Source organism: Mirounga angustirostris, unplaced genomic scaffold (genome assembly GCF_029215605.1).
Source record: "Mirounga angustirostris isolate CCGP_5_RB_7025 unplaced genomic scaffold, mMirAng1.0.hap1 SCAF_1, whole genome shotgun sequence".
In the NCBI taxonomy this organism is placed as follows: domain Eukaryota; kingdom Metazoa; phylum Chordata; class Mammalia; order Carnivora; family Phocidae; genus Mirounga; species Mirounga angustirostris.
Genome location: NW_026991709.1, coordinates 213712494 through 213737941, shown reverse-complemented (window position 1 = coordinate 213737941; position 25448 = coordinate 213712494). Strand labels below are relative to the sequence as shown.

At 51.5% G+C, this 25448-nt stretch overlaps 1 long non-coding RNA gene across 3 annotated transcripts; it reads right to left on the bottom strand.

Moving 5' to 3' along the window:
* Positions 1 to 1548: 1548 nt before the first annotated feature.
* Positions 1549 to 13398, bottom strand: LOC135362055 (uncharacterized). Of its 3 annotated transcripts, none has more exons than XR_010406353.1 (4): positions 5201 to 13398; positions 3992 to 4164; positions 2792 to 2873; positions 1549 to 2272 (listed from the first exon to the last, which is right to left on the bottom strand). It is a non-coding gene; the product is annotated as an uncharacterized LOC135362055 (long non-coding RNA). The 3 variants fall into 3 exon arrangements; XR_010406355.1 differs by having other exon boundaries at positions 1549 to 2108; XR_010406351.1 differs by having other exon boundaries at positions 1549 to 2873.
* Positions 13399 to 25448: the final 12050 nt, after the last annotated feature.

The window sequence follows — 25448 nt, the reverse complement described above, 5'->3', positions numbered from 1 at the left end:
CGAACAGGAGCCCAGGCCCCAACTCTGCTCCCACCTGTAGAGGCCCCAGGCCCAAAGCTCCTTCCCCGATGGTCGGTCACAGCTCCTGCTTCTCCCCCTGCCCCTGCATCTTCGGAATCATTCCGACGAGCCAAGCTCATCCTCCCCAGGAACCGGGGTGGCCCCCGCATCACTGCGAAGCCCGCCTCCTGCAGCCCCTGGGGTCACTCTGTCCCCGAGTGCGTCCCCCGCGTGGCCCAAGGGGCCTGTGGTATCCTGCTCCCCCAGGCTGTGAGTCCATGTGACCAATAAATGGCTTCGGGTCTCGTCTGCCCAGTGTTGGGTGCTGTGTGTTGGCTGTCCCCGTGACCTTGGGGTGGGGGTCCCTCGCTCACCAATGGGTCAGAGGGAAGCAATGAGAACAGATGGTATCTCACGATGCCTGTGTATTCCTCTGGACCAGCCGACTCTGTGCACAACGATGGATGAGACCACGATGGGTCATCCTCATGCCCTCAGCACAGGGAGAGCGGGGTCAATGCATGAGGGGGCATTACAAGTGGAAAACAGGGCCGCCTGGTGGCTCAGTCCCCTGAGCACGTTTGTCCCAAGGGGTGTGCGGTGACCCCCGCTCTGGAGCTCCGCGCTCCTTCCAGGGGCTCCCCGCCCCACACGTGCCCCCGCTGCATCTGCTGACGAAGGGCGAATGGTGGCCCCAGGGTCCCCACCCGCTGTTCGTAGGGCGCCGTGGGCCTGCACCCCACCTGTGCTCTGGGGCGAAGCTCCCCAGCGCGGCTTGCGCAGGATGGTTCGCCGGGAGGATCCATCACGCTCGACTATCCCAGGGCTTGGCTTTTGGATCACCATTTACTCCTGATTTCTCTTCCAGAGACTCATTCAGTGCAAGGAATGTTGTGGAAATGTCTACTTGTGGGAATGTTCCAGAAAAAGATGTCTGAGTTAGGTTTACGGTGGAGCTGGCAAAGGCCGGCGTGCGGGCCAAATCCCACCCACTGCCTACTTCGGTGGAAGCTGCGCTGGAACACAGCCCGGCCCTTCCTCAGGGACTGGCTGTGGCTGATCTCGGGGTGCAGTGGCAGAGCCAAGTGGCTGCCCCAGAAAACGCCGCAGAAAGCCAGACGGAGGGACCAGCAGGCCTCTGACAGGAGAAGTTTCTGCTCGCTTCCTCCCAGTTCATACTTTACACAGACTTTTTCCCGAGATACAATACGTCTGGATCAAAAGCCATGTCTCTCGCATATCTCTCCTGCTCCTTTGCTTCCTCCCTACCTTCTGGTACTGACTTCTCCAACAGCAGAGGATAGGACCTGCCCCATTGTGAATCTTACCATTTGCATGCCATGGAACATCTTTTCTCCCAAAATACACCATTTAGAAGTTGGCTTCTTGTTTGTTTGCTTTTTTTTTTCTAAGCAAACTCTCTGCACCCAATGTGGGGCTCAAACTTACGACCCTGAGATCAAGAGTCTCATGCTCCACTGACTGATCCGGCCGGGCGCCCCTGGCTCCTTGATTTTAAGTTGTTTCCTCCACTCTAAAATAAAATAGACAAACATATATATATATTTAAGGTCTTAGAAAAAAAGATACAACACTTAACAATAAAAAGATCAAAACAGGGGCACCAGGATGGCTCAGTTGGTTGGGTGTCCAACTCTTGGCTTCGGCTCAGGTCGTGATCTCAGGGTCCTGGGATCCAGCCCCGTGTCAGGCTCCCTGCTCAGCGGGGCATCTGCTTGAGATTCTCTCCCTCTTCCCCTCCCTCAGCTCATGTGCTTGCCTCTCACTCTCTTTCAAATAAATAAACCTTCAAAAATTTTGTAAAATAAAAAGACCCAAACAAATGAAAAATGGACAACAGATTTTAATAGATATTTCTCCTAAGAAGACATACAAATCGCTAATAAGCAGATGAAGAGATGCTCAGCGTCACTATTCATTAGGGAAATGCACAATTATAACAACACACCACTCCACACCCCCTGGGATGGGTATTATCAAAAAGACCGATGATGACAAGTGCTGACCAGGACACGGAGACGTTGGAGCGCTCTGTACACCGCAGCTGTGAATGTATAAATGGTGCAACCCTTTGGGAGACATTCTTTCTGCATAGAAAGTCGGACGTGGAGTTACGACACGATCCAGCAAGTCCACTCCCAGATATATACCCACTAGAATTCCAAGCCAGGACCCAGGAGGAATGAAAACATGTCTGCGCGAAAACGTGTTCATGCCTGTTCGCAGCGGCATGTTCACCACAGCCCGAAAGCTGAAACAACCCAAATGGCCATCAGCTAATGCATAAACAAACGTGTCCCTCCATACACTGGAACGTTATTCAGCCATAAAAAGGGAGTGAACATTGATAAAAGCAAGCCTTATTAAAATGGAGGCCAGCAGGGGGCGCCCTCGTCCCTACCCTGGTCCCCCAGGCCGACCAGGGAGGAAGCCCAGCACCCTGCTGGGACCTCACTGCCCCAGCAACAGCCCAGCCAATGAGATGTGGCCACAGCTCAGCCAATGAGAGATGGTCACAGCCCAGCCAATGAGAGATGGTCACAGCCCAGCCAGTGAGAGACAGTCATAGGCCAGCCAATGAGAGATGGCCACAGCTCAGCCAATGAGAGACACTCACAGCCCAGCCAATGAGAGACAGTCACAACTCAGTCAATGAGAAGCCACGCCATGTGGAATCCCGTTTGCTCCAATGGGCATTTTCTTTGGAACAGCCCCGCCCATGTCCCCTTCTCTATAAAAGAGTGGTCCTCCCTTCCTTCTCCAGACTTACCTGTGGCTTGGTTGTGGCTTATGTGTCCCATATTACGGTTCTCCGTTATTCCCAGATGAACCCATTTTTCCTGGAAAAATAACTGGCGAAGTTTTTTGTAAGATTTTATTTATTTATGTTGAGAGAGGGAGAGAGAAAGAGCACAAGCAGGGGGTAGGGGCAGAGGGAGAGGTCAGGAGCAGACTCCCCGGCGAGCAGGGAGCCCACATGGGCTCCATCCCAGCACCCTGGGATCAACACCCCAGCAGAAGGCAGATGCTTAACTGTCTGAGCCACCCAGGCACCCAAGGTCAACATTCCTTGGTCATCATGCATGGACCCAGAGAAGATCCCACCTCTCCAAGCTGCTGAGCAAACAGGTGCGGGTCCCACAGAGCCCACTGCGCTCACTGCTTTCTCCCCCACCCTGAGCTGGAGGGCAAGTTTTGTCCTGGGATCAGAGCCCCGCTCCCTGACTGCACTCTGCAGGGTCTACAGGGACCTGAGTTAGGGGCTTCTCCTCTCTGACACTACTCATTGGGCTTTTGTTCCCCTCCTTTTCAGAATTGGACTGTTCCTCTCAGATCTGCGCCCTTTGGAAATGCGCTGGCCTTTGGTCTGACTCCTGTTGAAACGGTGTTCTTCGGGACATTTTCCTTTTTCTTCTAGAGAAAACCCTCTAAGAAATGGGATCTCAGTCATCAAAATGCTTTTTGGGCATCACCTCCTTCTTTCAGTTGTAAAAACTGGGCCCCCTGCTCATGTGCCTGTCTAATTAAGTGGACTGAACCAAAAGAGACCTAAAACTTCAGTGGTCCTTCTGGGGACCTTTCCGTCTCCCCAAACTTGTTTTACTCAAAATTAAGTGAGAAAGTTGTGGTTGCAAAACAACAACAAACCAATAACAAAAACTGAATGGATGCCCACTTTAACTAGTACCTGAGGCTTCCCAGCATTTTCAGGATTCTAGCTTTGGCTCTTTGCAAATTACTGGTTCTAAAATAACTGCGGAGGGGGCGCCTGGGTAGCTCAGTCGGTTAAGCGGCTGCCTTCAGCTCGGGTCATAATCCCAGGGTCTTGAAATCGAGCCCCACGTCCAGCTCCCTGTTTGGTGGAGAGCCTGCTTCTCACTCTCCCTCTGCCTTTCTCCCCAACTTGTGCTCTCTCTCTCTCAAATAGATAAATAAAATCTTTAAAAAAAATTAAAAAAAAGTGGGGCACCTGGGTGGCTCAGTCTTAAGCGTCTGCCTTCGGCTCAGGTCATGATCCCGAGGTCCTGGGATCGAGCCCCGCATCGGGCTCCCTGCTCCACGGGAAGCCTGCTTCTCCCTCTCCCACTCCCCCTGCTTGTGTTCCCTCTCTCGCTGTGTCTCTCTCTGTCAAATAAATAAAATCTTAAAAAAAAAAAAAAAGAATTAAGAGGATTGCTTTTAAAAAAATAAAATAAAGTAACTGTGGCCAAAGATAAATAAATAACTGTGGCCAAAAAACCATCGAAAGGTGTTTGATACCTCTACCCCATCCCCACCTCCTGTGTACCCCACCCTCATCCTAATCGTTTCCCTGAATGTCCCTTTTCCTCTGAATTTTGCCCCGATCCTTCCTTTCCTGAACCTGTTAAAATGGGTCCCTTTACAGTTAAGTCTTCTCAGGATCCCATCAAACCCCATGTTTCTTATGTCCCCTGGACTAAGGCCAAATTTTGAGCCATAAAGTGTTTCCTAAAGTGACTGAGGATCCCCATAGGTTTTGTGAAGAATTTAACATAGTTATTCAAACCTACAAACCTGGTTTCTCAGATTTATATCAACTAGTCCACATGCTTATTGGCGAGGGTCAAGCCACACACGGGACGAAGCCAGCCCGATTGCAGCTCCCTGAAAGGGACTTAAATAAGCAAACTCCTAACCTTTGGCAAATGTTAGAACACTTGCTGGAAATCTCCAAGAAATTAAAGTAGCTTCTCCTAAGCCAGCTGAATGCAACAGACCTCAGGCTTGCACAGAACCTGCTCTGAGAGTCTGACAGTCAACTTCAAATTGTCCTCCAAAGGACTTTTGGTCCTCCTATAGACACTGATCCAGCCAGGTAGCATTTAAATCTATGTTTATTAAGGGGCTAAACTGGGATCTTCTCCTTTAGTTAAAAGGACCCTCCGCTGACAAAACGAGATAGACTTCAATGTTGGAAGAGACTGATGGCTTCTATTCAAAACAACCATGGTTTGGGAGAGCAATCTTCACGGCGCCCCCCCAGGGGAGGAAGACGTCAGCAGGACCCCAGCCACCTGGAGAGGTCGTCCCCTGAAAAGACACTTCCAGGTTCTGGGATCTGGCCAGCTGCCCAACTCTGGGCCTGGGAAGGAGGCGCCTCCATCTTTGGGGAAAAGGAAGGTCCTTTTGAGGAAGGAGGTTTTGATTCTCCACTCACCTGTGACCAACTCCAGAGAAACCAGCAACCTTCCATCTTCTGCGTTCCCCTCGTGGGGATGCACAAGGTGCCAGGCGGGCGGGGACGGAGGGGCCATGCAGCCCCCATCCTCCCCTAGTCCTCGAGGGTGCCACACTCAGGGCCTGCATGGCCCATGGAGGGGCCGCAACATCCCCATTTTGCAGATTAGCTCAGAGTGATCTGGCTGCTGACTAGGCCAGGGTGGCCAATGAACTCAGGAATGGGGTTCTGGGATTGCCCCCCCCCCCGAAAACTCCCTCCCCATCTCAGACACCAGTGGGCGGGGCACTGGGGCCTTCCTCCAGCCAGCCTCGGGCATGACCATGAAGCATCCACCACCGTGTGATGGGACGGTGCCCACGCGCCCACACCACCAAGACTAGCGACCCTCCAGGGGCACCAATCCGGGGACATCGGCAGCGGATCGCTGCTGGGCTGAGCAGTGGCAATTCAGGAATGCCACCCATCATCCCATGGCCCCTCTGGGGAGTGAGCTTTCTGGAGGCCCGTCTGAACCGTTAACACTGACCTACGGCGTCAATCAGACACCAACCTCCGACCCTTCCCCATCCCGGGGAAGGAGGCTTAATGTGAAAGCCACTTGACCTTGAAAATGGAGCAGAGCCTTGTTAACGAGGCACCACCACCTCTGAGCAGTGACGCGGTCATGGGGGTGACAGCCGGGCAGGTGAGCTCATTAAATTTTCGTCATGAGCCACTGCAATTAGTCATCTCGGGCCACTAAAACGGATACCACAGACAGAGCAGCCTGAACAGCAGACGCCTGCTGTCCTGGTTCTGGAGGCCAGGAGTCCGAGCCCCAGGGGTGGGCGGGGCTGGCTTTCTAGACGTCCCCCACCCCCACCCCAGCTGGTGAACGGCCCCTCCCGCGCCTCCCCGCACCCCTGCCCCAGGAGTCAAGGTGTCCCCTAACCCCTTTTTCTTCTAAGGACACCGGTCAGATTGGATGGGCGCCCACACTAACCACCTCATTTTACCATAATCACTCTTTAAAGACCCTTTCTCCAAATAAGGCCACACTCCGAGGCCCTGGGGGTCAGGGTTTCCACGTAGGAATTGTGGGGGACACATTTCAGCTCGTAAGCCCTGCAAAGGGGAGACTCTGATTTTGACTCAAGAATGAGAGGCGCTGGTTGGATAAGAAGCCAGCCCAGTCATCAAAATGCTTTTTGGGCATCACCTCCTTCTTTCAGTTGTATGGGAGGCATAAATCCAGGTCTGTCCAGACACGGGTCGTGGCTTCGCCTCCTGCGGCAGGTCCAGGTCCTGCTGGGGTGGGAGACTGGCACACAGACTTTCCCCATCTGAGAAGTGGGCCCTGTCTCAGTCCTTTCCGGCTGCCATCACAGAATACCACAGACCTGTCTCGTGGTTCTGGGGGCTGGAGCAGTTCAAGGTCAAGGCACTGGTGGACTCGGAGTCTGGTGAGGGCCCACTTCCGAGTCCCTGGATGCCCATCGCGGTGCGGTGGGAGGTGTGAGTGAGCTCTCTGGGATCACTTAGAGGAGGTGTTAATCCCTCTCCTGGGGGCCCCACCCTCCTGACACCCCCACACTGGGGGTCATGTTTCAACACAGGCATGTAGGGGGGACCCAAACCTTCAGACCACAGCAGATACTAAGCGTGGATGTGAAAGGATCAAAGCAATGAGAGTTTACAGTTGCACAAACACTGCACTGAAGGGCCGGAGAGAATAAATTTCATCCTGACCACACGCGGGATACAACGCAGCACGGTGAATCGGTGAGAATCCACGCGGATGCACGTGGTACTGGATTCGTAAGAAATATGCGTTGTGGGGGCACCTGGGTGGCTCTGTCCGTGAAGCGTCTGCCTTTGGCTCAGGTCATGGTCCCGGGGTCCTGAGTTCAAGCCCCACGTCAGGTGTACAGAGGACTTAAATATATATTTAGGTGACCAAAACATATTCCTCATATATATGTGGTCTTGTCCATAGCTTGTGGCCCACAGCTCCTAAAACCCTTGGAATTTCCTAGAAGGTTGATTTTGTTGTCTTGTTATGCTAAGGAGGTGACTTTTGGAAAGCCCTTATGTGACCTTAGGATGGGGATAGCTGCCAGGAGAACTTTCAGTCCCACCCCACCTATCTCAACCTGGGGGGGGCGAGGGCGGGGGTGGGAGTTGTGCTGGAGGCTGAGGCAGCCAAAGCGTACGACTTAGTCAATCAGGGTGACGTCATGAAGCCTCCAAGAAAACCCGGGACGACAGGTTTTTGGCATTTTTATTGTGACAGCTTTCTCCCGTGGGAGCCAGAACGTTCCCACGTGCTGCTGAGCAGGTCCCGAGCTGAGCTCTGCAGGGACAGAAGCTCCTTTGTTTGGGACCTCGCCCTACGCACCTCATCTCTTCATGTGGCTGATGATTCAGTCTTGCACAAATCGGGAAACATGCTTCTCTGAGTTCTGTGTAAATTAATGGAACCTGAGGAAGAGGTGGTGGACCCGGCTGGGGTCTGAGAGCTGCTCGGGGTTATGGGGGACCAGCCCCTCCCCACATGGCAATTGGGCCCAGGAACCCTAAATGAATGTGGAAAAGTATCCAGGTGGGAGAACAAAGAGAGACCTCTCTTTGGCCCCAGGAGGGCCTTCGACAGCCGCCCCCCACCCTCCAGCCTCCATGCCAGGGACCCTTTCCTGCCTTAGGTCTTGAGCCGGTCTGCAAGGAGCACAAAGGCCGCCACCCCACGCCCTCGGGGAGCAGGAGACCTGGTCCCGGCCAATCCCGAAGGCTCTCCCACCCTGCTTCTGCTGCTCTCCTCGGGGCAGCCTCTCCCAGCTGCTGTGAGCAACTTCCTGTCTGGTCTCTGTCACGTACCCCTCCCCTGACCCACTCCACTCCTCCCTCTGGCCCTGAGTCCCAGCCTCAAACCTGCAACATCCAGGGTCCCACCATCCCCGACAGGGAGGACCCGGTGCTCCGTCCTCCATGCCCACCCTGCCTTGTCATCACCTGAGTTTCCCCTCCACTGTGTGAAACGGTAGGTTCAACTGCCAAGCCTCTGCTACCTGAGCCCGCGACCTTCCTGGAACCAGGGTCTCTGCAGAGGTCATTAGTTAGGAGGACATCAGATGGGAGAGGGCAAGCCTCTATCCAGTGCCTGGTGTCCTTACCAGACCCAGGACGGCCAGCAGCCAGCCCAAGAGAGGAAAGGCAGGAAGGACCCTCCCCAACCCCGGAGCCTTCAGAGGAAGCATGGCCCCACAACACGTGGATCCGAGACCCACCACCTCCAGAACTGGGACAGGCTAAGTTCCTTTGCTCCACACCATCCCGGTCAGTGGGCCTTCCCATGCCCAGACCATGCGTCTTCCTACCCAGAACCCCCAGCCAACACCCTTGTCCCCCAGCCATGCCCTCCCTTCCTGGCACACAGACCACCTGAAAGGCCCCGACTGTCAACCGCGGGCTCACAAGTGCGATCCACACCCACCCCAGCAGCCTGGGCTCCACCACCTGCACCTGCACCTGCCCCCGCCCCCGGGGCCCCCAGGATCCAGGAGAGACAGAACCGACGGCCAGACTTCACTCAAATCAAAACCTCCGGGTGTGTGGGACGGACACTGAGAGAGGAAAGACAGGCTGGAGACTGGAGGATATGCTTGTGGAACATACGTATTGATAGAGGACGTGTTTCTGAAAACACACAAAGAATCCTTAAGGCTCAGCAACAAGAAAACAAGTGATTCCATCACCAACGGGCAGAGGATCCGAACAGACTCCTCGCCAACAATGCATCGAGGGCAAAGAGCACATGGAAAGATGCTCCCCCTCCCACGTCATCGGGGACATGGGAGTGAAAGCATTAAGGAGCCACCAGCCCCGGCCGGCCAGAATGCCCCATATCCGGACACCGCCGCTGGGCCCAAGTGCCAGCAAGGAGATGGTTCAGCAGCAAGGCTGGCCGGCCACTCCTCAGTCACTGATGACTTCTGACACAACTGAACACGCTCCTAGCCCACGATCCAGCCATCGTGCTCCTCGGCGTTTACCCGAAGGAGTTGAAAACACGTCCGCACAAAAACCTCATGCATGGATGCTTACAGCAGGTTTATGCATAGCTGCCAAACTCTGGAACAGTCAAGATGTCCCTCGGTAGGTAAGTGGATAAATGAACTGTGGGACAGTTAGACGAGGGAATATTACTCAGCACCGAAAAGCCATGAAAAGACACGGCAGAATCTCAAATGCATATCACTCAGTGAACGAAGCCAGTCCAGAAAGGTTAATGCTACGATTCCAACTCTACGACATTCTGGAAAAGGCAAAACTATGAAGACAGCACGGAAATCGGCGGTTGTGGGGGGGTGGGGGGGGTCAGTGAGAAGGAAGGGATGTGTGGACAGGCAGAGGACAGGGACGTGGAGGGCACTGAAGCAGATACAACACGTCATTACACATCTGTCCAAACCCATGGAATACAGCGCTGTGAACCCTAACGTCCACAATGGACTTCAGTTAATAATCTATCGATATCGGCTCACCACCCATGGTAACAAATGTACCAGGAATGCAAGATGTTCACGACAGAGGAAAGGCAGGGTAGGGCCTATGAAGAAAACAGTACCTTCTGCTCAAATTTTCTCTAAATCTAAAACCACTCTAAAACATAAAGTCTACTGGGGCGCCTGGGTGGCTCAGTCGTTAGGCGTCTGCCTTCGGCTCAGGTCATGATCCCGGGGTCCTGGGATCGAGCCCCGCATCGGACTCTCTGCTCAGCGGGGAGCCTGCTTCTCCCTCTGCCTCTGCCCCTGCCCCTGCTTGTGCTCTCTCTCTCACAAATAAGTAAAATCTTAAAAAAAATAAAGTCTATTAATTTAAACAAAAATTCAAACACAATTAAGATTATATTAGAGGTGCCTAGGTGGCTCAGTTGGTTAAGCGTCCAACTCTTGATTTCGGCTCAGGTCAGGATCTCAGGGTCGTGAGATCGAGCCCCGTGTCAGGCTCTGAGCTGAGTAGTTGGTTTGGGATTCTCTCCCTCTACCCCTCCCCCCACCCACTTGCACTTGCACACTCTCTCTCAAAAAAAAGAAAAAAAGATATTATACATACTGCTTTGTAACATTTTTATTTAACAATACAACATTTTCGGGGCGCCTGGCTGGCTAGGTCAGTGGAACATGAAACTCTTGATCTCGGAGTTATGAGTTCAAGCCCCATGTTGGGTGTAGAGATGACTTAAAAATAAAATCTTTAGGGGCGCCTGGGTGGCTCAGTCGTTAAGCGTCTGCCTTTGGCTCAGGTCATGATCCCAGGCTCCTGGGATCGAGCCCTGCATCGGGCTCCCTGCTCCGCGGGAAGCCTGCTTCTCCCTCTCCCTCTCCCCGTTTGTGTTCCCTCTCTCGCTGTGTCTCTCTCTGTCAAATAAATAAGATCTTTTAAAAAATTAAAAAAAATAAAAACTTTAAACAATACATTTTCCTGTGTTGTCAGATAATCTACAATATAATTTATTTTTATTTTTTTATTTTTATTTTTATTTTTTTTAAAGATTTTATTTATTTATTTGAGAGAGAGAGAATGAGAGAGAGAGAACACATGAGAGGGGATAGGGTCGGAGGACGAAGCAGACTCCCTGCCGAGCAGGGAGCCCGATGCGGGACTCGATCCAGGGACTCCAGGATCATGACCTGAGCCGAAGGCAGTCGCTTAACCAACTGAGCCACCCAGGCGCCCCTACAATATAATTTTAATGACTGGTTCATAGTTTTAAAAGAGGATAGCTATATGAAGGACAATACCATTTGCATTTAGGTAAGCTCTCCAAAACCACTCAGAAGCTCCATACGCGCTGTTCAAGGATGAGGGCACAAGAGGTAAAAGTAATGACATGACCTGGAAAAATACACAAGCATAATAAACACTGCATACCCCTGGGAAGGGAGGAAGGGGTTCCAGAGAGAGCTTCAAACACAAACTTTACATTTCTATGCATCAGAAACGCCCGGGTTACATTTTATTAAATCTGGATGGCAAATATAGGGAATTTATTATATTAGCCTCTGAGCTGCCCTTTGTTTGAACTACTTCACACTAAACAAGAAATAACATGCAGATGGAAGGAAGTATTTTAAATGCCCTGAACACAAGATTCAAGAATTAAACTGGCATTTGCAAATAATTTTGTGATGAAAATTCACCACTGATAATGATGAGGATTTGCCATCTGTCGGGATTTGCTCTGTGCCCTTCTGCACGTGCCAGACGACTATAACGATCCCAGCTGCACAGATACAATGCCTACCACGTGCGGAAACTGCCGGAAGTCCTTATGAATTAGCCCCGGTCAATGCCTCCCCAGGCAAAGCCCACCAGGAACACACCTGTGGCTCAGCACAGCAGTTTATCACTCCTGGTGGCCAGAGAAAACACACAGCATTGCAAACCGTGGGATGGCGCAGTAAGAGGGTGCTAGGAAGGACTTACCACAGGGTTTAAACTTAGGTTTGGGAATACTGAGGAAGGCTTGAGAGAGCCAGGCTTTGCTTGGGATTTTGGGTGCTGCCCCGAAGCTGGAGTAATTCTGTGATGGCCTATCTCATCTACAGGAAGGGGAGGCTGTGACTGACAAAGCAGCAGCCCTCACTCCCACCAGCGGGGAGAGGGATGGGATGATCTTTGCTGTGATTCCAGCAGTCTGCCTTCTAATAAGGGGTTACAGAATGTTCTGTGTTTGTCCCGATCCATAAGGATCAAAGGGTGGCTTCACCTGATGTTGACAGCCTGTTAGAGTGTTTATGCTCATCAGGAGAACATTTCTGCCCAGCTGTGCCCAGGTGGGTTCCCCAACCTCAGAGGCTCCCTCTCTGCTTCTTACTCATTTAATCACCACCACGACCTAAGAGGCAGGTATTAGTTACTGTGAAGCCCATGGTACAGCTGAAACACGGCCAGAGAGGTCACGTCGCTTGCCCAAAGTCACACGGCTAACAGGTGGCAGTGGTGGGGTTTGATTTCCATCACCTGGTTCCAAAATCCAGGTCCTCACCCACCCCGACAACCTGCCCATCACTCAGCGTTTCAAGGTTTGGGCCTGACCAGCTCTTCACCACCGCCTGTCTCAGCCTCTGCTTGGTCTTGACCAAGACTTGATTCAGGCTTTTGTCATTCCCGCAGGACCCTGCACTTGTCCCCAGCCCTGCGCAAGCACTAAAAAAGTGGACCCTAGCCGCGCTATCAGCTTCCCCCGGGCATCGGCCGAACACGGCCAGGCTTCACTGCCCACCGCCCCAGAAAAGGTTCTGCTCATCTCTGCCTCCCCCGCCTGCTCTAAAGCTCTTTCGGTTTAATTCTGAGACGCCTGCAGCTGTCTGAGATTTCTGCAATGATCGCTCTTCCGCATGAGGTCTCTCCCTACGTCCGGACAGGTACCCAACAGCAACAGGGATTCGCGAGGGCCAGCGCCTGCTGCACGCCGGCCCCGCAACGCCTCCGGGCCTCCCCGAGGGAGGGACAGCGACTCACCCGCCCTGGCGGAGGGCGCCCGGGGCCGGCGCGCCCGCGAAGCCCCGTCTGGAGGGAGCGTTGGGGGTCCCGGGCTCCTGGGACGGACCGCGCGGCGCCCCCAACGCGGGTCCCCGCGGCCCACTGGCCTCCGGAGCCTCCTCCGCGGGCTCGCACCGGGGCTCGCCGCCAAAAAGACCCGTCCTGCTGCCCCGAGAGCCCCGCCCCACCCTTCGCTCGGCCTCTGCCCGTACCGCCCCGCCGAGCGCCGGGCCGGGGGACACTGGAGCCACCGGCAGTCCCGGCCGCCTCGCGGGCAGGAACTTCCGCTTCCGGCTCCGGGGCCGGAAGAGGTGAGGCTTTCGGGGATCGGGATAGGCGGAACCTCAGAGCTGGGCGGGGCGGGCCGCGTCCTCCAATCACCGGGCGGAAACACGCTAGTCCCCGCCTACCAGGAGCGCCTTTGGGCTCAGGACCGAATCCGACATCTAGGGCGTGTCTGGGGAAACAAAACGGCCCGTGGGCGTGGCTAGAATATGTTCTAAGGGCGTGGCTTGTGACCTGACTCCTCCTCTGGGCGTGGCTGTGGGCGTGGCCTCCTGGTGTTAGGTGACCGGCCTTTAGAATTTTTCTTTTCTTTTTTTTTTAAGATTTTATTTATTTATTTGACAGAGAGAGAGAGCACAAGCAGGGGGAGCAGCAGAGGGAGAGGGAGAAGCAGGCTCCCCGCTGAGCAGGGATCCCGTCGTGGGGCTCGATCCCAGGACCCTGGGATCATGACCTGAGCGGAAGGCAGATGCTTAACCAACTGAGCCACCCAGGCGCCCCTTAGAATTTTTCCTATGGCCTTTTAATTTTTTTTAAATGAAAGTGGGATCATTTCCTACACACTATTTCTGCAATTAACTTTTCTTAATAAATAGTACAATATGATAATAAATAGTACAATATGAAAATAGTACAACAAACCAACACAGAGGTATCACTTTAAAGTTAATGGATTTTTTGTGGCAATCCATTGTCAATAAAAAGTCCCTCTCAATGCAAATACTGGTCCCCCAGAACCCTTCCTAAAGACACTGTTACCAGCGCTTTGCGTAACCTTCCAAAGATGTTCTGTGTATGCACGAGCAAAAATGAATATACATATTCCCCTAATAAAAACACTTGACCCTTGAGCAACATGGGGGTTAGGGGCTCTGACGTCCCACATAGTTGAAAATTTGTGTGTCACTTTTGACTCCCCAAAAATTTAACTAATAATCGCCCACTGTTGACCAGAAACCCTACTGATAACACAAAGAGATGATTAACACATATTTAGTATGCTATATGTATTATAGACCATATTCTTACAATAAAGTAAGCTAGAGAAAAAAATATTAATATCATAAGGAAAATACATTTACACTTCGGCACTGTGTTTATTTTAAAAATCTACATATGAGTGGACCTGCACAGTTCAAACTCATGTTGTTCAAGGGTCAACTGTGCTCATCAAGCATCTTCTATTACCCAGACTGTTCTCTGCACTGGGGGATAGAGTAAATGACCACAAAAATTCCTGCCTTCATCCTTCTTAGATTCCAGTGGGGAGCAACAACAACAAAAAAACCCCATATTAATAAATAGCATATGTAATAAATATAATAATATATCCCAATGTGAACAGGGAGTGACTGTGAGTGCCTGCCCCTTTTGCTGCCTCCCTCAAGCCCTGAAAAGCTGTTAGAGTCCCATCACTCCCAGGAAAGCCCCTACCCTGTCCCCCTGCCCCCTACACACTCCCTACACTCCCCACTTCCCCGTCTGGGGACCAGCCCCAGCCTCTTCCAGGTTCTAGGCAGGATGCCGGGGGCTGACCCAAGGTGCTGAAGGAGAGGCTGGGGCAGGCCTGGGGTTATGCTTACATATTCAAGAAAGTGAAGACAATCCACAGCCTAGGAGCAAATATTTGCAAATTACATACCTGACAAGGGAATTATACCTAGAATACATAAAGAACTCCCACAACTCAATAAAAGGATAAGTCATCCAATAAAAGGAGGCAAAGGATGTGAATAACATTTCTCCCAGGAAGATATCCAGAGGGCCAATTAGCACATGAAAAGATGCTGAACATCATCAGCCACCAGGAAAATGCAAATCAAAACCACAAGGAGGGGGCACCTGGGTGGCTCAGTTGGTTGGGCCTCTGCCTTTGGCTCAGGTCATGATCTCCGGGTCCTGGGATCGAGCTCCGAGTCAGGTTCCCTGCTCAAAGGGGAGTTGACTTCTCCCTCTCCCTCTGTGATCTCTCTCACTCTCTCTCAAGTAAATAAAATATTTTTTAAAAATCCACAAGGAGATATCACTTTGCACTTGCTAGGATGGTTACAATCAAAAAGACAGACAGTAACAAGTGTCTACAATGATGTGGAAAATCAGAATCTTCACTCACTGCTAGTGGGAATGTTAAATTGCATAGCTACTGTGGGAAAGTCTGGCGGCTCCTCACATGACGAAACATAGTCTCCATATGACCCAGCCATTCTACCCGTAGGATTGTTGGAAAACACAGTTTATGAGTAAGTTTTAAAGATCTTATTGGCTTTATTTAATGACTCATGAATGGGGCAACATGTCACCTTAGCAAACAGAAAGGAGCTCCGGAGAGCTGTACAAAATGGAAGGTTTTCATAGACAGAGGGAGAGAGACACAAGGAGGTATTGGCAGAGTGGACTGGTTTCAGGCGAGGTCACCTTTCAGGGACACAAGGGGTCCATCAGCTGCCTGGCGGAGCTTATGTTCCTGGGAGAGGCTGAACTGCAGTTTGGTCAACTGTTACTCCTCTGTTTGGTGACATGGGCTTGGCACAAGTGACTCCGTTTTGGTCCTGCTGTCTCTTTAACAGCATCTAACAAAAGAACTGAAACAGTTTCAAAAGGATACTTGTACACAAATGTTCACAGTAGCATTACTCACAATGGCCCAAATGTCCACGGGCAGCTGAATGTATGAACAAAATATGGCCCAACCACGCCCTGGAATATCATCCAGGCTTTTTTTTTTTTTTTTTTTTTTTAAGATTTTATTTGAGAGAGAGAGACAGCAAGAGAGAGCATGAGCAGGGAGGGGGAGCACAAGAAGGGAGCGGCAGAGGGAAAGGGAGAAGCAGGCTCCCCGCTGAGCAGGGAGCCCAGATGCAGGACCCGATCCCAGGACCCCGGGATCGTGACCTGAGCCGAAGGCAGACGCTTAACCAACTGAGCCACCCAGGTGCCCGTCATTCAGTCTTAAAAAGATATAAAGCACTGATACACGCTACAATGTGGATGAACCTTGAAAACTTTATGAAAGAAGCCCGTCACAAGAGACCACATATTGTATGACTCTATTCATATGAAATATCCCAAAGAGGGAAATCTCTAGACACAAAATAGATGAGTGGTTGCTTAGGGCTGGGGGTGGGGGACAGGGAGACAGTATGGTGGTAGCTAAAGAGTACAGAGCTTCTTTTGGAAGTGATGAAAATATTCTAATATTGTATTCACGATTGTGCAATTCTGTGGATGCTAAAAGCCACTGGATTTTACACTTTTTATTTCAGTAAAGCCATTTAAAAAAAACCACATACACTGAACTCTAAAATACAATTTTTTGAAATGGCCTCATGTTGCTCCCACGCAGGACAGCACACGCTGCTGAAAGAAACACCACAAAAATCACAGCTTGCGGGGAACAGAGAATTGCAAGAATGAATTCTGAGAAATAACTGGAAAAAAATAAACGTGCATAAAAATGACAGAAGAATCAAATCTTCTTGACAAGGGAGTTCTGCAAAACCCGGCCAGGGAATCTTGCCATAGAAAGCAGCTTCAAAAGAGACCGGGGTTTCGGTGAATAATTTGAACAGCCACACCAGTGACAACTGAGTCGACCCTTGCAGGTGACCATGAACTCCAGAGTGATGGTACTTCCACGTCTTGGCCAACATTGGGTAAAAACAGCTCTTCTCAGGCCCTGCAGGCTGCTCCACGGGCAGTCTTATTGCAATGAAATTTAAATTTCATTGCAATTTAAAATACACACTAACTGTCTCCCTGGGCTTAAAGGACATAGGATTGTATGTGCGGAGCTCTGAAAATCCATAAAAGCAACTGGAGGTTTTGGTGGCTTTTTAGCGGCTTGACTAAGTGACTAGGGACTGGTGTGGAAGGAGCCTTGCTTTTCACAAGCACCATCTGGGACTGTACTTTGCCCCATTGTTCTCAAGGAGAATATGCTCACACAGCTGCACAAGTCATATAAGTGTTCCGGAGAAATCGAGATTTGTAAACATTCAGCTCCCAAATACACAGAGCAGCCAAACTGTGCGGTTTCTCCCCTGGACCCCTCCCACAGCTGCCCGCAGGATTCCGGAGCAAGGATGGGCGGTATGTGCAAAAGTAAAACACTGACAAAACAGACTAAAACACCACCACCAAGAAAACGGTTAAATAAGTCACGGTATGCACAGGGCAGCGGTAAGGACCTAATCACACCTCCGTGTATAGCTGGTACTCGACCAAGTCTGAGTTTGCCCTCCAGGGACATTGGCAAGGTCTGGAGACATTTCTGGTTGTCACCAATGGGATTGCTCCTAGCCTCTGGGCCAGTGAGGCAGTGAGTTTGAGAAACCCTGATGTATATATAATCAACACTAAATCTGATGGACATTAAGGAGGGAGCCCGACGCAGGGCTTGATCCCAGGACCCTGGGACCAGGACCTGAGCCGAAGGCAGACTTCTAGCGACTGAGCCTCCCAGGCGCCCCTATCAGTACTGTTTTTATTTTTTATGTACTGTTTTGTGTACTGTTTATCTGTACAAACATTTGTAGCAAATATGGGTACAGGTTAAAATTATTTATCACCTCTGTACTTTTGCTTGGAAATTATTCGTGAAAATGAAACTAATAGTCTAGCTGCCTCGTTGAGATTAAGGAAATAACCTGGATCTGAGGAAATGAACCTGGATCTGGAAAACCACTTCTCCATGAAAATTCATCAATAATAGAATAATATTAATAACAATGATATATGCCTGGTGAATGTCTGTCTACTCCACGCAAACAGGGCATCTCAGGGTGGGCACATTGAACACTGGGGGCGCCGTCCTGCTCACCGGAGGGTGCTGAGCTGCATCTCCAGCTTCCGACCACCCAACGCGAGCAGCAACACCCCACTAACCCAGGCGTCACCACCACTGTATCTTCCAACATTGTCAAATGTCACCTGGGGATAAAAGCGTCCTCAGGGTGGGAATCCCTGGTCTCACTGGACCCTCTATTTGGGTCAAAGCCCACGGTCATAACCACTTGTCATTCTGCTACGTGAAGTCAGGGGTCTACGACTGGAATATGAGGATGCCCATGATGATGAGCTGACATTATTAACAATAACCAACACTTTACACAGCACTCGTTAACCTGCCCGGTGCAGGTACCGTCATGCACTTTCATTTCACAGATGTGGCATCTGAGGCTCTGAAGGGCTCGGCAAATTGCGTGGTGTCACCGGAGAACCCATTAAGGCTTGGGGCCAGGACTGGAGCCCAAGGCTGGCGCCCAGCGAGCACAACGTCTCAGTGCCCTGGATACGAGCGGTAGGAAAAACCAACGGAGAAAAGTAAGTCCCTGCCCCGACATTCAGAGGCCGGAGAGGACAGAGGCAGTAAGGCCAGCTGCAAAATTAGCAGAAACCTTTCTCCGGCTGGAGCCATCCCCCCCTTTGACTCGCCGGACACTCTGCCCGTTAAGAAGGAAGCGTCCCTCTCTCGCCTGGACGATCTGATTCCCTTGGACACCCGGGAAGCGGGCTGCATTTCCCACCAGGTGCGGAGGCTCAGCTAAGGGGTCTCCGCACACAGCCACCCACATCTCTCCCGTCTTTGTGGTTCCCAAGGAAACGGGACCTGGCTCCACCTCGCGGCCCATTCGCGACGCTGCCCCTCCGCACGCGGCCCTGCTCCGCTCCGAGCCCACGGAAGCCAGGCTGCATTCACGCCGCACCCACACCGGCCCCTTCCCCAGCCTGGGCTCCGCCGGGCCCCAGCGCCCCGGGGGTCCTGCCCCAGGGGCCTCCCCCCAGGCTGGACCCCGCCCCTTGACCCAGCCCCGGCCGTCCAGCAGAGACGGGGCCGGGCCCCGCAGTGGACACAGAAACGTCCACCCCCGGGAAAGGCGAACGTGCGCAGAGGACCACCGCCGCCGCCGCCGGCCGAGGCCGGATCAGCGCTTCCGCTTCCGGTGCGGGGGCTGCCGGGAGCGGAAAAGAAGGCAAGCCTGGGTCTCTGGATTGGTGGAGCCTCAACGATGGGAGGGGCGAGCTGCGTCCTCCAATCGTCGAGCAGATAGGTGCTAGCTCCCCCCGCCCTCTGGAGCGCGATTGGGTCCAGTCCCCGGATCCACCGCCTTAGGGCCTGTCTGAAGCCAGAATGACACTCGCTGTGGGCGTGGTTGAGACTGGAACCGCCCCTAGGGCGTGGCTAGAGGCCGAACGAGACCCAGGGGTGCGGTTGGGGGCGTGGCCACTGAGCAATCCCTGAGCCCCCCGTTACTTTGGCAATAAATGCTTATTTCCCCCACACTTCCCGCCTGCCAACAGAGTCCCGTGAAAACATATTCACATCATCGGAATGTTTCTCCCTGGAATGTCTTTTAATTCTTCCACAATTGGGGTCTTTGTGCGGTTCTCTCCACATGCTGTTTTTCCTCCTAGTGGGTGTGGTACCCGGTCCTGGCCACTGGATGGCGACCTGGTTCACATTTTCACGTTTGTGCGTCTTCGGTTGCACCGGGTAGATCAGGAAAAATGCCTGTGGGTCCCTCCAGTGCGTACTCGGGAGGCATCTTCTACCCCAGGCTCGGTTCTCTGCACTGGGGTATATGGCAGTAAACGAACACAGTAATTGCCCTCATCCTTCTTAGATTGCAGTTGAGAGGGCCAAAATCGTTAACCATGTTAATAAATGGCTTATATAATAAATATAATATATCCCAGTGTGGACGGGGCAGTGACTGCTCCCTGCCCCAGGCCCTGCACAGCTGTTTGAGTCCCATCACTCCCAGGGAAGCCCCCACCCTAGCCCACACACTCCCCACACCCCCCACTTCCCCGTCTGGGGACCGGCCCCAGCCTTTTCCAGGTTCCAGGCTGGATGCTTCTGCTGGGGGTGGGGGGCTGGCCCAGGGTGCCTGGGGACTCTGTGGGAAGCTCCTGGCTATGAGCTGCCATCTCAGGCACCTGCAGAAGCTCAGATGTGTTACGGATGGTGGCTGGGATGTGCGGGGACAGCTGGTTACAATTACGTTAAATCGACAGGCTCAATTGAAGGCCAACTGAAAATTCGTACAGATCTTCTTTTTAAGAACATGCCTGTCTATTCACAACCAGTGAGTCCATCACAATATAGTGTATGCAAATCAGTTTTGAGCCAATCGTAGACCTGAGAGTAGGAGCTGAAACTCTACACATCTCTAAGAAAACCCAGGAGAAATATCTTCGTGACCTTGGGCCAGGCAATTATTTCTTAGTACGCAAAATGTGACAAATACAAAGAAAAGATCAAGTGGGTCATTAAATATTATTTAAATATTTGCTCTTTGAAAGCTACTTTGACGCAAACAAGGAGACAAGCGACGACAAGGAGAAAATATTTGCGAATATTGCGAAACATATCCTGACGAAGTGTTTCTAGAATATAGAAGAATTATTTCAAGGGAGAAAAAGCGTGACCACAAGAGGGCGCCCCTCATTCTCAAAAACCAGTTCGCTGAAGTATTTCAGGATAAAGGGGCACATGGTATTGGCATGTATTGGCATGCCATGGTATTGGCACGTCCACTGTGATGCTATTTTCCTATGTCTCTTTTTTTAATTGAAATTTTTACTGGGAGAATGGCGATTCACCTGCAGTTGTAAGAAATAGTGCAGAGAGATGTGCATATACACACACCACACACACACATACATGAGGTCTTAGTACTATTCTTGCATAAGTTTGAAATGATATCAAAATAAAAAGCTACCCAAAACTCGTCTCCTTGTTTGTACTATCAAATATGTAGATAGCCAGCGAATGATCAAAGAATAACGGGTGAGCGATTCTAATTGTCTGCAACCATTTCCTTTCGTTCTTTTGCCTGTGTCTGGCTTTATTGCTGTTTTTCAAGAACATAGCAGGTAAGATCATTCCTTCCAAGAATTTTAGAATGGCTTCTTTGCAGTTGAAAACAGTGGGTCCCAAACGAAGCCATTTCCCTGAGTCACCTGGACCCGTTCCTTTTTGTTTTTCATCCTGAATTTTATCCTCACCTTTATTTCTGTAAAGCTGATTGGACGATAACAGGGAAAGATCATTCCACAAGGTCACCGCTTGGAAGCTGCAGCCCACAGATTCTTCCGTTTAGCCTCTCATGGTATTGGCACGTCCACTGTGATGCTATTTTCCTATGTCTCTTTTTTTAATTGAAATTTTTACTGGGAGAATGGCAATTCACCTGCAGTTGTAAGAAATAGTGCAGAGGGATCCCGGCTACATTTTGCTCACTTTTTCTCTAGTGGTAACAGTTTGCAAAAGTAGAGTTCAACGTCACAACCACAAGGATCTCCCATAATACCCTTTTATATTCACGCCCACCTCCGTCCTGTCTCTCAGGCCACCCTATCCCACCAGGAAGCTTTCTAAAAAGATGCTCACTCTCTGAAGAATCCCTAATTTCTGCTCCCCCACCTGCTGGGCTGGGGCTCAGAAATCTGCATGTTTACAACAAAGATCCCAGGGCTGGGACAGGAGAGGAACAGGAGCCTGGACCATCCAGTCCTGCCTGCAAGCCAGGAGGCACTCGGAAGAATGCTGCGGCGTGTCAGAAAAGCAGAGAAGTCAGCTTGAAATCCGGCCAAATCTAGACAATGGGACCATCCAAATAATGGAGAATGATGAATTATAAGCCATTTTAAAAAATGGGACTCTATGGGTCCACACCAATAATAACTAGATTCACAGGAGAAAAGGGAAGGCTCTCACATACAGCCAAATACCAAGGGCCCAGTGGCAAATGTGGGGGCGTGCTCGGGGTACAAAGACTGCTTCAGGCAAGAAGCATCCACCATAATAGCTTCTGGAATGGTTTCCAACGATTCTTGCCTCCGAGTGTCTAAATTAATATACTGTTGTCCAACAGTGAAATTGGTGTGAAAACAAGATAAGGGGATTAGAAGGTGCCTCCTCAGGCTGAGATAGGGTGCAGTTTCATGTGGGTGGGGGTCAGGGAAGGCCACTCTGAGGAGGTGACATTGAGCTAAAATAGGAAGTACTTGAGGGAGTGAGTCACAATGCAGTCAAGGAGAAGAGTGTTCCAGATGGGCAGACAGCCCATGCAAAGGTCCTGTGGTAGCCTGTGAGGAAAAGCAGAAGGTCCGTGTGAATGGAGTGAAGGGACTGTAACCCGGGATTAATCAGCAGGGTGGTAAAGACTGCAGGGCTTTCAAAAGCCCTCTGAAGACTTTGGTTCTGAGTCCAAGGGAGAGCCGTGGGAGGAGATTGGGCAGGGGAGGGACAGGATTCCACTCAATGTTTAAAGGATTGTCCAGCTCTTTATTAGAAATATATTGTAAGGAGGGGCGCCTGGGTGGCTCAGTCAGTTGGGCGACTGCCTTCGGCTCAGGTCATGATCCCAGGGTCCTAGATCAAGTCCCATGTCGGGCTCCCTGCTCAGTGGGGAGTCTGCTTCTCCCTCTGTCTGCCGCTCTCCCTGCTTGTGCTCTCTCTCTCTCTCTCTATTTGACAGCCAGATGCGGGACTTGATCCCAGGACCCCAAGATCATGACCTGAGCCGAAGTCAGTTGCCCAATCGACTGAGCCACCCAGGTGCCCAATAAATAAAATCTTAAAAAAAAAAAAAAACATATTGTAAAAATGTGGATTCCTGGGCCCCACTGCCGATCTCTTGTGTCAGAAACTCGGGGGGGGGGGGTTGGGGCTCAGTGATCTGTGTTTCAACAAATCCCCCCACCCCCGAGCTATCCTGGTGCCCACCAGTCTGAGAACCACTGACTTAGAGATGAGTGGCTGAGGCCAAGGAACCCCACTGAGGACCCAGTGGTGACAGCAATTTTCCATTTGAAATCTTTGGGGTCTGTTTTGTGTTTAGAAGCAATGCATCAGTGTAGTTCTTTGGAGGGACGTTTTTAAAAAGTGTCAATAGAGGGGGTGGCTGGGTGGCTCAGTTGTTAAGCCTCTGCCTTCAGCTCTGGTCATGCTCCCAGGGTCCTGGGATCGAGCCACGCATCGGGCTCCCTGCTCAGCGGGAAGCCTGCTTCTCCCTCTCCCACTCCCCCTGCTTGTGTTCCCTCTCTTACTGTGTCTCTCTCTGGCAAATAAATAAATAAAATATTTTTTTAAGTGTCAATAGAGAGTAATAATGGAAAGATGGATAAACAGAGAGACCCCCTGAAGGGAGAGGTCCTCATCCATCACAAGGACCCACAGGGCTGGGGCATCCCAGACCCACCGGACTCTGAGCCTGGCATCCAATCTGAGGATGGGCAGAAATGAAGCTCAAACTCAGGCTTGGAGCAGGAGAGCCTGGAGCCGGATGAGGGCCAGCTGGCCACCAGAAGACCCTTCTGAGAAGGAAGACGTTCCTGCCACCGGGAATCCCCTCATTTAGAAGTTTTCCCACTGAGAGCATGTGGAGCAACTCTGGGCCTCAGACACAGCTGGTGGGAATGCAAGACAGTGTCCCCACTTTGGGAAAAAGCCTGGAAGCTCCAGAAAAAGGTAGACACATTCCGTATCTACCCAAGAGGAATGAGAGCACATGCCAACACACACACCTGTTCGTGGACGTTCACCGCAGCTGTGTTCACGACCACCCAAACTGCAAACAGCCAAACCTCCACCAAGGGCCCAAGAGAAACAAAGTGGGGGCCACTCACCCAAATGAAATACTCAGCTGCAGCAAACAGGAACCGAGCACCGATACACGCAAAAAACACAGGTGAACCTCAAAAGATGACGTTCGGTGAAAGAAGCCAGACACAAAAGACGTGTATTTATTATAAGCCCATGTATATGATGTTTCTAGAAAAGGAGATACTCCCAGGGAGAGAAAGCTAGGGATGGGAGGGAGGGGTCGATTCACAACGGACCAGAGGGACACTTCCCGGGTGATGCAAATGTTCCAATATTCGGCTGTGGCGATGGTTGTGCAACTGGACAAATTTACTAAAGATCCTGGAACTGCGTGGGGTTTTGAAAGGGGTGACCTCACGGTAGGGAAAGGACACCGCGAGGGCGCTGTAATAAAACATTTCGCCAGCAGAGGGCGCCAGAGACCATAAGTTCAACTCTGAACGGGCCTCGGGGTCGGGTCTAATGGGGACCCACATTCCCCTCTTTCCACCTCCTGGAGGCGATGAACTGGACCCTCAGGGGGACGTCTGTGGCCTCGCCCTGCCTTGGGGGTCCCATTGGGATGACTTCACTGGAAATAAGAATGGGCCACCCGGGAGTGTGCTGGGAAGCCCGCGGCAGCCCAATGCACCCAATGAACCAACCGTGGTCACTTTCGGCCCTAAATGTAGATGAGCTGGCTGGTTGGGCAAGTCTCTTAACTCCGTGTCAGGAAGCGTTGATGCTGGGACCTGATCCAGGTCACATCTCCTCCCCAAGTCCCGGAGGAAGGCTCCTTTTGAGGCGAAGTGTAAATTGGGACGAACGTGTACTTTGGGATGGATGTGACAAAGGGCTACTTTGGACCCCGCAACTAAAACACAGACCTGGGGAAAATAAGCACGAAAAAGGCCCATGGATGGACGCATGTGTTACCCACTCAGCCATCCTGCTATCCACGCCTGCGCACATACACACACACACACGCACATGCACACACACGACAAAGAAGAATTAAGTCAAACAACAACAAAGCACCGGGTGGTGAGTAGGATTAGGGTCAAGGGAGACAGAGTGACAAGACGGGGCCTTGCTGAGGTTTTCAAATCGACTTCTGGATGGCACAACACATTCACTGGGAAGGGAGACAGAGAAGCTGAAAGGTGGACAGCTGCTCATCAGCCCCCCTAAAAGTGATCCAGCAAAGCTACCTCCAGATTCCTGACCACCAGAACCTGTGTGAGATGATAAATGCTTATCGTCTAAGCCACTAACTTTGGGAACAACTTGTTACGCAGCAGTAGCTAACTAATACATCTGGGTTTCTTCAGGAGCGAGAGCCAGGTCCAGGAGCTCCAAAAGGCCACTTCTGGAATGGATGCACGTTCCTCCAAGCTCGGGTCCACAGGGGGTCCCACCTAATGCTGCGACGTGGGCAGTTCAATGGCAGGAACCTAATTTAGATCTGGGCATTACGGTGTCAGGGTTACAAGGGTATATCCCACAGCAAGATGACCGGGGTTCAAACATTAGCTTAGCCACTCAGTTGCTCTGTGACCCTGGGGACGAGAGTTAACCTCTTTGGATTCATGGCAGATCGAGTTGAGGTCATACTGGAGTAGGGTGGCCCTAAATCCAATGACTGGTGTCCTATAAGAAGAGGGGAATTTGGACACAGACACACACCAGGAGAAGCCCATGTGAGGACTGACACAAAGATTGGAGGGATGTGTCTAGAGCCTCCAGAGGGAGCACAGCCCTGCCTACACCTGGGTTTTGGACTTCTGGCCTCCAGAACACGATGGAATAGATTTCTGTTGTTTA